The 11,294-nt window shown below is 44.9% G+C and overlaps 1 protein-coding gene across 1 annotated transcript in view; it reads right to left on the reverse strand.

The window, feature by feature from the left end:
• The window catches only part of LOC132388683 (zinc finger protein 208-like), a 43,909-nt gene that overhangs the window by 18,208 nt on the left and 14,407 nt on the right, over nt 1-11,294 (reverse strand). Inside the window, exon 2 of the mRNA XM_059961057.1 lies at nt 464-633. The gene's annotated coding sequence lies outside the window, so the exon portion shown is untranslated. The remainder of the gene's footprint in view (nt 1-463; nt 634-11,294) is intronic.

Here is an 11,294-nt window from a genome sequence, read left to right on the forward strand (position 1 = left end):
TCGATGGTAGGAAGCAGATGGTGATGATGGGAGGCTGTTTATTGGAGTCAAGGCCCGTGCCTCCTGGAGCTCCCCAGGGTGACACCCATTGCTACTTGTCATCTATGTCAATAATCTGGTTGAGAATGTACAGGGTATGGGCAGTGAGTCTGCATCAGGTAATTGCAAATAATTACTTCTTTTTGCAGGATAGTAAATATAAACACCCCTCTTTCCCTCTCCACACTCAGAACTGACCAAAAGCTACTTCAGAAGATACAAGTTCTTCAAATGAGCAAACACTGAGGGAATGTGAGTGACTTTAAAGAGCTGGGATACTGACAGCACATTACCAGACCTGGAATGATTGCAACTGGATCTGATAGTATTTCTGGTCACATTCAGCTCACTCCAACTATTCCCTACCTTCCTTTTATAAGTATGTAATGTCGAAAGGACCAGTGTTTGAGTAAATGAGACTCACCAGACTTGCTCCTGACTGAATCAATGGAAACCCTGAGTCAGAAGGGTTTCTCTCCAGTCGGTGCTCTCAGTCCTCGGGCTGGTTCACTTGCTGCTGTTCCCTCGTCTTCAGTCGTGGTTTGCTTCCAGTTGTGGGTTTTTCTTCCAATAAATCTCTCACCGCAGGTCTAACTTTAACATGAAAGATAATGAAGCATGTTAACAATACAAAGGACAACAAAATATTTCTGCTCACTGAAATCTAAATATTGAAGACAAATATAATGATCTCAGTGAACAAATCTGTAATTGTCCCTGACACGTCACAAAACCTGATGTGGGATAGGAAGGAGTCATCGTTCTGTCATGGTAAGATGTAAGATGCAGGAACAGAATTAGGTGATTCCATCCATCGAGTCTGCTCCACCACTCAACCATGGCTGAGATTTATTCCAACACCATATCCCTGACTTCCTGCTGTAACCCTGAGGCTACTTAGCAATCATGAGTATATTAATCTCTGCCATAAATATACCCAAATGGCAGCCTCAACCAACCTCTGCAGCAACAAATTCCACAGTTCAGTCATCTTTTGGATGAAGAAATTTTTCTCAACTCAATTTTAAAGGTAAGCATCTTTATTCTGAGCCTGTGCTGTCAGGTCACAGATTCTCTGTCTAATGGAAACATCCTCTCCATGTCCACTGTATCCAGGCTTTCCAGCATTCGGTAGGTTTACTTAACCATACATCCCTCCACCACCCCTACCGTCCCTCTGAACCCCATTGAGCACAGGTCCACAACCATCAAATGCTCCTCAAACATAAAGCCGATCATCCCTGAGATTATTCAGGTGAAACTTGTTAGTAACAACTGCACTGAACACATTCCCAAGTATAACAGACCATCGGGAAATTTAAACCATTCCCCAGTGAATGGAATAAAAAGAAACCGGAATCACCAGAATCGCTCAAAAGGTAAGGAACTGCTGTGGGGAGAGCAACAAATTTAACGATTCAGGTTCACAATCTTTTGTCAGAATGGATTCAGAACTTTTCATTTTTAGTGCAGATTTCCAGCAACATGAGTTTCTGTTTGATTCCTACTGTCTGACAGACAGGAAAAAGCGAGGAGGAATTCCCAAACACAGTTCGAACACTGAACCCCCCAGGTCTATTTCTACTGGTTCAAACACAGAACAGCTCATTTACTCACAGCCTGTCCTTGTGAGGGATGGAATACAAACTCATTCCCTCCTCAGATTAGCAGCATTGCTTCCAAAGGAACTCCAGAAGCAAACATTTGATCCCAGACCAGAAATACTCGCTCAACACCTCATGAACCCGGGCAGCTTGATCTCTGGGTCCATTTTACTTGGATCTAAACAGGGGTGCAGAGCACCTCCGGAGCTCACCGGAGCACCACTCCAGCACCTCTGTAAAAAACACTAGATCCCAGACCAGAAATACTCGCTCAACACCTCATAAACCGGGGCAGCTTGATCCCCGGGTCCAGTTTACTTGGATCGAAACAGGGGTGCAGAGCACCTCCGGACCTCACCAGAGCACCACTCCAGCACCTCTGTAAAAAACACTAGATCCCAGACCAGAAATACTCGCTCAACAGCTCATAAACCCGGGCAGCTTGATCCCCGGGTCCATGTTACTTGGATCTAAACAGGGGTGCAGAGCACCTCCGGACCTCACCGGAGCACCACTCCAGCACTTCCGTTAGAAAATAAGTAAAAAAATAAACAAGCAGGGAATTTAACAGCGGCCGCATATTAAATAGAGGGAATTTTAAGGAAACTGGGGTTAGGGAGAGGGGTTGGTGGCTAGTGAGGAAAATACTACCAATAACATTAAGATAAGATATTTGATAGCTTTTGGTGAACTCCTGGAGCTGTGACTGTGGTGGTCCGTGGATTACTCACTAATACAAAAGTAAATTTTTCTCACTAACAACCTTATGGCTTCTAAGCAAACAACCTTATTTCACTTGGTTGATCATTATATTTTATGATAATTAGTGAATGCAACTGTGCAATATTTGTATTATTATTAAATTAAGTGTTATATGCTTTATTGTACCAGTTACATACTGAAATGCAGTGATTGGTTATAAGCATGTTAATGTTTTATTTATCACTGTATTTCTGTGGAGCTCTGGAAATCATATATATTTCTTTCACCTTGGTTTAGAGTTTGACATTATAAAAAGCTCAATTCATATACACACACACACACACACACACACACAAGCACCCCCCCCCCCCCAATTTGTGTAACTGCTCATCACATGAATGGGACAGGGAAGTTGCCCAGTATATGAAATGAGCAGGTACACAAATTGGGTGTGACATAGAGGGGTGACTGACAGGTTCGTGGCCTAAGGTGGAACGAGTCGATTTTAGAAAACCTTGCAATTTTCAATTATCTGAAACAGAAATATGGCAAAAGTGATTAATTTCAAACTTTCATAATCACTCAAATAGTTGAACATCACATACATGTACCGAGATCTGTATAACTAGACCTCCTAACATAGGCCATAAACTTATCAATCATCCCTCGTACAGCTCCGGCAGCTTTCCACACGCACACACACACACATATATATACACATATACACACCCCCAATTTGGGTACCTGCTCATCAAATGAATGGGACAAGGAAGTTGCCCAATACACGAAAGGAGCAGGTACACAAATTGGGTGTGACATACTAGGGGTGACTGATAAGTTCATGGCCTAAGATGAAAGGAGTCAATTTTACAAAACCTAGCAATTTTCAGTTATCTGCAACGGAAACAGCACAAAACTGATTAACTTCAAACTTTCTGCAAAATGACTCAAATAGTGCAGGTACCAAGAGCTGTATTACATTAGGCCACGAACTTATCAATTACCCCTCGTACAGCTCTGGCAGCTAAAAGACTGGCACTGCACCCCTGCTCCAGCCGTCCAGCAGAGCTCGGGCCCGGCCCTTTCCCAATGCAACCGGCCCGGATTTACACAAACCCGCCGGGATCAAACTCCACTCACCCCAACGACAGCTGCTTTCGGCAGTGCGCATGCGTTTATCAGGATGTTCTCCGCAGCACCACCAGCGGTCGGAGGTACACATGGCCACCAGTGGTCGGAGGTCCATACAGCGCCCCCAGTGCTCGGAGGCGTGTGGGACAACGGAGCGGCAAATCACAAACGTGACAAAGTCTGCACATGCAGGAAATCCAGCTCAGCACAAACAAAAGGCTGGTGGAACTCAGCAGACCCGGCAGCATCGATCGAAAAGGGTCGACAGTCGACGTTTCCAGCTGAACCCTCCTTCAAGATTGAGATGGAATGGGGGAAATATCTAAATAAAATCGGGGCGGGCGAGAAAATGCCTGCCGGGATGGTGATAGGTTGAAGCCAGGTGGATGGGAAAGCTCAAGAGCTGAAGAAAATAGAATCCAGAGGGAAGTGATAAGCACGTGAGAGGACGTGAAAAATCAGAGAGGAAGAGGGGGAGTGTTCACTGGAAGGAGAAATTGATATTCATGCCATCAGGTTAGGGGGAGGAGCTACCCAGACGGAATATAAGGTGCAGATCCTGGACCCTGAGGGTGGCCTTAACTTGGCACAAGAGGAGGCAATGGGTTGACACGTCGGAACGGGAATGGGAATGGGAATGAGAATGAAAATGTTTGGACACTGGGAAGTCCCGCCGGGAGCGGATAGTTCAAAGGTCAGTTTATTATCAAAGCAGGTATCCATAAACAACTCGCGTTTTATTTTTCTCCAGAGAACCACAAAACAACGAAAGAGCATGAAAGTCTTTCAGGGAGAAAAATCAAACTCCCACCCCACCCCCCACATCAACAAGAACGGCATCCCGATCATCAACCCCCAAAACCCACCCCTCCCGCACAAAACGGAACAATAACATCGATCCGCCCCCCAAAAAAACAACCCTACCCCGCACAACTGCGGAGGAGCTGGTGTCACCAGTGTAGAGGCGGCCGCATCGGGAGCAGCGGACACAACGGGCGTCCCCGGAAGATTCACAGGTGAAGTGTCGCCTCACCTGGAAAGATGTTTGTACAACGGAGAGAGATCGGCCGTCCGGCCCTTTCACTGTGACACCCCGAACTCCACATCAAATCCGTCCAAACGAATCTGGGCGAACTTTAATGACCAATAAATATAATTCCTCCCAGCGATCAGCTCTCTGAATGATTCCCTGACTCTGAGAGGAAGGGGTGTTTATGGTCCACAGTGTCAGGGTGTTGAGTTTACCAGGAGACAAAGACTGCAGGGACGAGAGGTTTTCTGTTGACTAATACACTGTGTGTGGACCCCGCTGGCAATTCTGGTGTTGTGACCCGAATCGAGACAAACACCACGCTGCCCACTCCACCAACAACACGGCACAGCCGGACACATATCAGGGGACTTTATATCTCACAACACTGGATTCAGTGATGAAACCCGAGATTAATGTTGTTGTCCCACTGGAATGATCAGAAACGTCCATTCAGGTGTTTTAATTACAAGCGCTCCCACACAGGTGACGTCACACACGCGAATTCACGCGCCTGACGTCACACATGGGCTGCCCACACCAGGACCTGCCCTCGCGTGCGTGGTGTCTTACATCACCGACACGCTGGTGAGCTCGAGCTTTATCGGTTTAACGGCTGAGCCACCAATCGCGTGACCGTCCCCACCCCCACCGCTGTAAACCAAAGCTTCAGGGGCTGCGCTACTCCCGTTGATGCGAAGCAATGTCAATCACTGGTTACAACCAGTAATGGAGGCAGACAAGCCAAGTGGATATTGCCTCGCGGAAACTTTCCCACTAAAGTGTCAATCTCCCGTCAGGGCGGAACAAATCCCAAAGTAAATGTCCGCTTTCTGATTTATTTCCATTTCCGTCCAAGGGAAGTTGGGGCGTTTGTGAAGCATCTCCTGAGGCCGGAGTCTGATGTATCACTGAGAGGTAGGAGGAGACCGCTCAGCCCATCGGCGATTCCGGGAGAGAGGAGGATGATTTTACTGAAAGGATGAAGATGGTGTGAGGGGGGCGGACAGGATGTTTGTCCCGGTGGGGACAGGAGGGGCTCATCTGTGGAAATGACTGAACCCACGGTGGTGGCGAGCAGACGGATTCACCACATTGGGGGGCAAACACCGGCACACAGTTGCCCTGCAATTGGAGCCAATGGTCTGCGCAAGTGACAGTTATTTGGGTTTTGTTGAGACTGTACCTGGAATATGGTGTAAAATCCCGCTCCCCATACTAACACGGGTTATACAGACCAAAGAAGAAACTGCCGGAGGAACTCAGTGGGTCGGGCAGCATCTGTGGAGGGAAATGGACCGTCAACATTTCGGGCTGAGACCCTCCCTCTGGACTGAGAGTGGTTGGGAAATAGTCAGAGAAAGGAGGTGAGGGATGGGGATGGGGCAAGAGCTGGGGAGTGAGAGGTGGATTCAGGTGAGGGGCGAGGTGGGAAGGTGGAAATAGTGACAGGGGTGGGAGTTGAGTGGTTGGGGCAACACGGGGCTGCAGAAGATGGAAAATAATTCCGTAGAGGATTAACAAAGAGGTTAGAGAGTATTTGTTATAGAGAGTGCAATGAAGATTCACCAGACTGATCCCTGGAGTGGTGAGGTCATCATATGGAGAAAGATCAAATGCGATAACCCTTTCATTTAGGACTGAGAGGTGAACACATTGATATGCACAACATCATTACCAGTTGAACCAGGGATCCCAGTCTATGAAAAAGGGGATGGACTGTTCCGGACTGAGATGAGGGGAAATGTCTCCACTCTGAGGGTGGGGAATATCCCTAAAAACACACCACAGTGGGCAGTGAAGACTCTGTGATCGTCCTCACATAAAACAGAGGCCGGCAGAAATGTGGAGACCGAAGGGATCGAGGAAATGTGCATCGTGCAGAAACATGTGAGATGAGAGAGCAGCCGCCATTTTATTGATGGTTAGAGGGGCTGAATGGCCTCCTCTTGTTGTCTCTCACTTGATGTTTCAGTGTTCCTGTCCAGTGAGGCCGGAGGAATATGAATAGAAATTAGTGTTTATAAACATAGACTGATTTAAATGAACACTGAACATTTCCTGTTTGCGTCTGAATTGTGTGTTGTATTGGGATGGGAATTGAGCCCAAGACTCTGTGACCTGGGGTTGGAGGGAAAGGGACAGGGAAGATATGGAGAGAAAAACTAAACATGTATCTGGTGTAAGTATGGAATAATGTGAGGAATGCAACAGATGGGTCGGGCAGCGTGTGAAGTGTGAGGAGCAGAGACACTGGTTCAGGTGTGAGACTCTCCACCCGTCACCTGATCCCGTTTCCTGTTCACGTTTCTCTGCAGATCTGCAGCATCAGCGGGTCACTGCTCTACATGTACGTGTAGCTTCACCTTTCACCCATTCAGTCAAGGCAGTGAGATCCGGATCTGTCGCTTCCTCTCGTTGTGGGTGGACAATGTTCTCTTCCTGCAATATTTTCAGCATATTTCATTGAAATGTTTTTACCTGCTGAAGTGCAGCCAATGTTTCTGGATGTGTGACCCCTTTATGTGAGAATTTAGCCTTTTGATTTATCTGAGCTTCTCATAAATGTGTACAGTTCAGCTAAGCTTCACTCCAGAATTTCCAAAGCAACAACCCAGTCAGTCAAATAATTCCACACAATTAAAATAGTTTATTACATTTGTATTATTTTAAATTTTGTACTACTTATTTAATTTAACTATAGAATGTGTATATTTTCTTAACTCATAGCTGTTAAAATCTATTGTTATGAGTTAGGTTCTACCGCTGCCGCAGAGACAACAAATTTCATGACATATGCTGGTGCAATTAAACTTGATTCTGATATTGATATGGGAGACCCACCACCGGTCACCTGATCCCAGTTACCGTAATGTGAGATTGAAGCCTTTTCTATTTATTGGTATTCCTCAGAAAAGGCAACAGTTAAGTTTCCTTCTGTGGTTCCAAAGCGGAAGCTCTGTCTGTCTAATATTTCCCGACAATTAAAATGGGGATATTGTTTATTATCATCATGTACTGAGCTACAGTGAAACTCTTGCCTGACGTACCATCCACACAGATCAATACATTATGACAGTACATTCAGTTGATATACAACAAGACAATAACTGTAACAAAGCATTATGGCTGCAGAGAAAGTGCAGTGCAGATAGACATATGGTGCAGTGTCACGTCGAGTTACATTGTGAGGCCGAGTCCATTTTATCATTCATTTTGCTTATAACCGCAGACAGGAAGTCGACCTTGAGCCGGGTGGTACGCGCTTTAGCGCCTTTGTATCGCTTACTTGAAGAGAGAGCGGATTTGCAGCAAGAATGTCCAGGTTGTGAGGATCATTGAGTACATGGCCTGCTTTTCCGAGGCAGGGGAAGTGTAGGAAGAGTCCATTGAGGGGAGGCTTGTTTCTCTGATGTTCTCTGCACACCAAAGTTCTCTGCAGTTCCTTGCGGTCATGGGCAGAGCAGTAGCCATACGAAGGCGTGACGTATCGACAAGAAGCTCAGAGACCTCGGCCTTCACCCTGTCTTGTGCAGCTGGATCCTGGACTTCCTGTCAGATTGCGAGAGTGGGCTCCCTCACTCTGTCTCTCTGACCCTCAGCACATATACCCCACATGGTTGTCTCCCTGGCCCCCTCCTTTACTCTCTGTGCACTCACAACTTGTGTCGCCACTCACAGCTCCAATCTGTGAATTTAATTTGTTGACGACACTACATTGATAGGCCTAATCTCAAATAATAATTTTCAATCAATCTCCTGACAAGACTTGGTCCAAACAAACTTGTCACCCTTCTTCAGGAGATTAGTCAGCGGAAGAGCGATACCAGCAAAGCTCTTACAAAGTTCTTACGATAATATCCAACCATTCCCAGAAACCTTCCAAGAGCCTTGTTACCAGTCGGAATAGAAACTTCAGAAAATTACCTGGACTTTTGCCTGAACAGAAGCCAACTTGACTTGACCTACAACATAGCCATCATAGGTCACAGTGGCATGGCCAAGTTCACTCTTAGCTAAGTTAACTGTAAGGCTGGCCTGGGAAAGCCTGTCAAACAGTTTCTCTACTGCAGAGATATGCTCTTCCCAAGTGTCACTCCCAGTGACTACGTCATTAGAACAGGTATCTGTGTGTTCCAACCCTCGAATTACAGAATCAACCATTCTCTGGAATGTTCCTGGGGCATTTTTCATTCCAAACGGCAAAACATTGTAATCGTACAACCCAGATGGTGTCAGAAACACAGAAATTTCTCTACCTCCGTCCGTCAACGGAACACACCGATAATCTCTCAACAGATCAATCTTTGTTAGAAATATAGCTTTTCCAACCTTACGATGCAATCATTCAACTGAGGGATAGGATAGGCATCTGTTATTGTTACTGCATTTACCTTTCCATAATCAGTGCAAAATTTAGCAGAGTTATGCATATATAGTTTTAAATATATATGTCCCAAACTTAGGTGGTAAATGATACAATCTTACGCTGGTGTGGTAAGGATATTCAGTTCAGTTCACGGGATTGAAGTGAGTGAGAGATTTGGCATCCAAGTAAACAGGTGTCGATGTTCTCCGAATCTTCCAATGTAGTCAAATGCGAGCAACTAAAGAGCTTCTTCTTCAAGTGAAATCTACCAACCCAGGCAAGGGTTTCAGCAGATTTCACAGGGTTGCTCTCACATGCACTAATAGTCACAGACCGATTTCTCATAACTGATCCTCAACCCCACACGCGAGAGCATTTAAAACTTCACTGACAACTCTTCCCACTAGCCTTTGTGTGTCTGCCTGTCCTATGAAACAAACAGCAATGCTCCTTTAAATACCATTGTGCTGAACACCAGCTGTCCTTCATGCAGGCCCTCCGCTCTATCTGTCTCTGTAACAAGCTGCTTGTGCTTGTCTCTCTCTCTCTTTTACAGACATGGTTCTTAGAGGCACAGTCCATAATCACAGGCCTAATAATACCATTGTTCAGCATATATTCAATTTCTTGCTCAGCCAATTTACACTCTTCTACATTCATACAATATTCATTGTTACAATATACAATATATTCATACAATACAATATTGTTTAATTGGGTTGGCTTGACCAATATCTACGTCATATACTGTGACCGGAGTTTGCTTGGGAACGATGGGAAATAAATCTTTATACTTCAGAATTAATTCCTTCAGCTGTTGTTGTTGCTTTGGCTGCAGATGAGCCAACTTGTTATCAATGATTTCTTGAACAACCGAGTTCATTAGCTTAACTGGGACAGTGTTTGGCTTGTGAAAAGTCTCGGACGAGTCAATTGTTTCATTCTCAGGGTTGCCAGATTCAAATGTTTTGACAACACTCACAGATGGTGCCTGCTTGTCAACATAAGGCTTTATCTTATTTATGTGTACCACCTGTGTTGGTTTACGTTGGTCAGGTCTTTTAATAACATAATTCACATAGTTAACGAGAGATTATTTCATGCGGTCCATTGAGTTTCGCCTTAAGTGGATTCACCCACATTGGAAATAAAGCAAGCACCTTATCCCCCACCTGGTATTTTCTTTCGCAAGCCCACTAATCAAACCAAAACTTCATTGTGCTTCGAGAAATCTTTAAATTTTGTCTTGCTAGACTACAGGACTGGTGTAGTTTGATTTTGAATTTCAAAACATAGTCTGACAAGTTAACATGTACATCCCATCAATCCACTGTTCCTGTAACAAGGTCAAAGGTCCCTCACTCTCTGACCAAACACAAGTTCAAATAGACTAAAGCCCAGTGATTCCTGTACTGACTCTCTTACTGCGAACAAAAGCAAATGTATTCCTTCATCGCAGACTTTTCCATTTTCAACACAGTATGTCTTAATCATTGTTTTGAGGGTAGAATGAAATCTTTCTAAACCCCTTGTGATTCTGGATGGTACACAGACGATGTAATTCGTTTAGCTCCCAGTTCACAAACTACCTGCTGGAATAATCCAGATGTAAAATTACTTCCTTGATCAGATTGGATTTCTTTGGGCAAACCAAATAAAGTAAAAAACTTGGTAAGAGCCTTCGTCACAGTTTGAGCTTTCATATTCCTGAGAGGTAGTGCCTCTGGGAATCTGGATGAGGTATTCATAATAGTTAGCAAATACCGATGGCTTCCTTTAGTCTTTGGCAATAGGCCAAAACAACCCACTATAACTTTGGAAAAGGGTTCACCGAATGCAGGTATAGGCTGGAGTGGGCCCATTGGTATGACCTGATCAGGTTTACCCACAACTTGACAAGTGTGACAGGTTCTGCAAAAGATCACAACATCTTTCCTCAAATTAGGTAGTAAAATTCCTTCATAATCCTTTTTACAGTATAATTCACTCCAAAATGGCCACCAAAGTACATACTGTGGGCCAAAGTTAAATTTTCAGTCCTGTAAACTTTAGGAACTACAACTTGGCGAACAATTGCCCATTCCTCACTTGCAGGTATAGCAGGCGGCATCCACTTCCTCATTAACACTCCATCCTTGAGATAATACCCTACTGGCACTTTCTTAATCTCATCATCAGAAAGAGCTGTTTCTTTTAAAGCTTCAATCTCAGGGTCCCGGTTCTGTTCTGCTATAAACTACTTCCTAGACAGGGATAAATCTTTCTCATCAGACTGTCTACATGAATACTGTTTAAACACTGAAGGCAGAAAAGTCCCTGACAAGTCAGCATAATCTGAATCCCGATTTTGGCTGTCATGGGTATCAGAATCATGCTGCACAGAACTGTCTGCGTCGGCAGACTTTTTAGCCATACTGTG

Source organism: Hypanus sabinus, unplaced genomic scaffold, assembly GCF_030144855.1.
Source record: "Hypanus sabinus isolate sHypSab1 unplaced genomic scaffold, sHypSab1.hap1 scaffold_378, whole genome shotgun sequence".
NCBI lineage: Eukaryota > Metazoa > Chordata > Chondrichthyes > Myliobatiformes > Dasyatidae > Hypanus > Hypanus sabinus.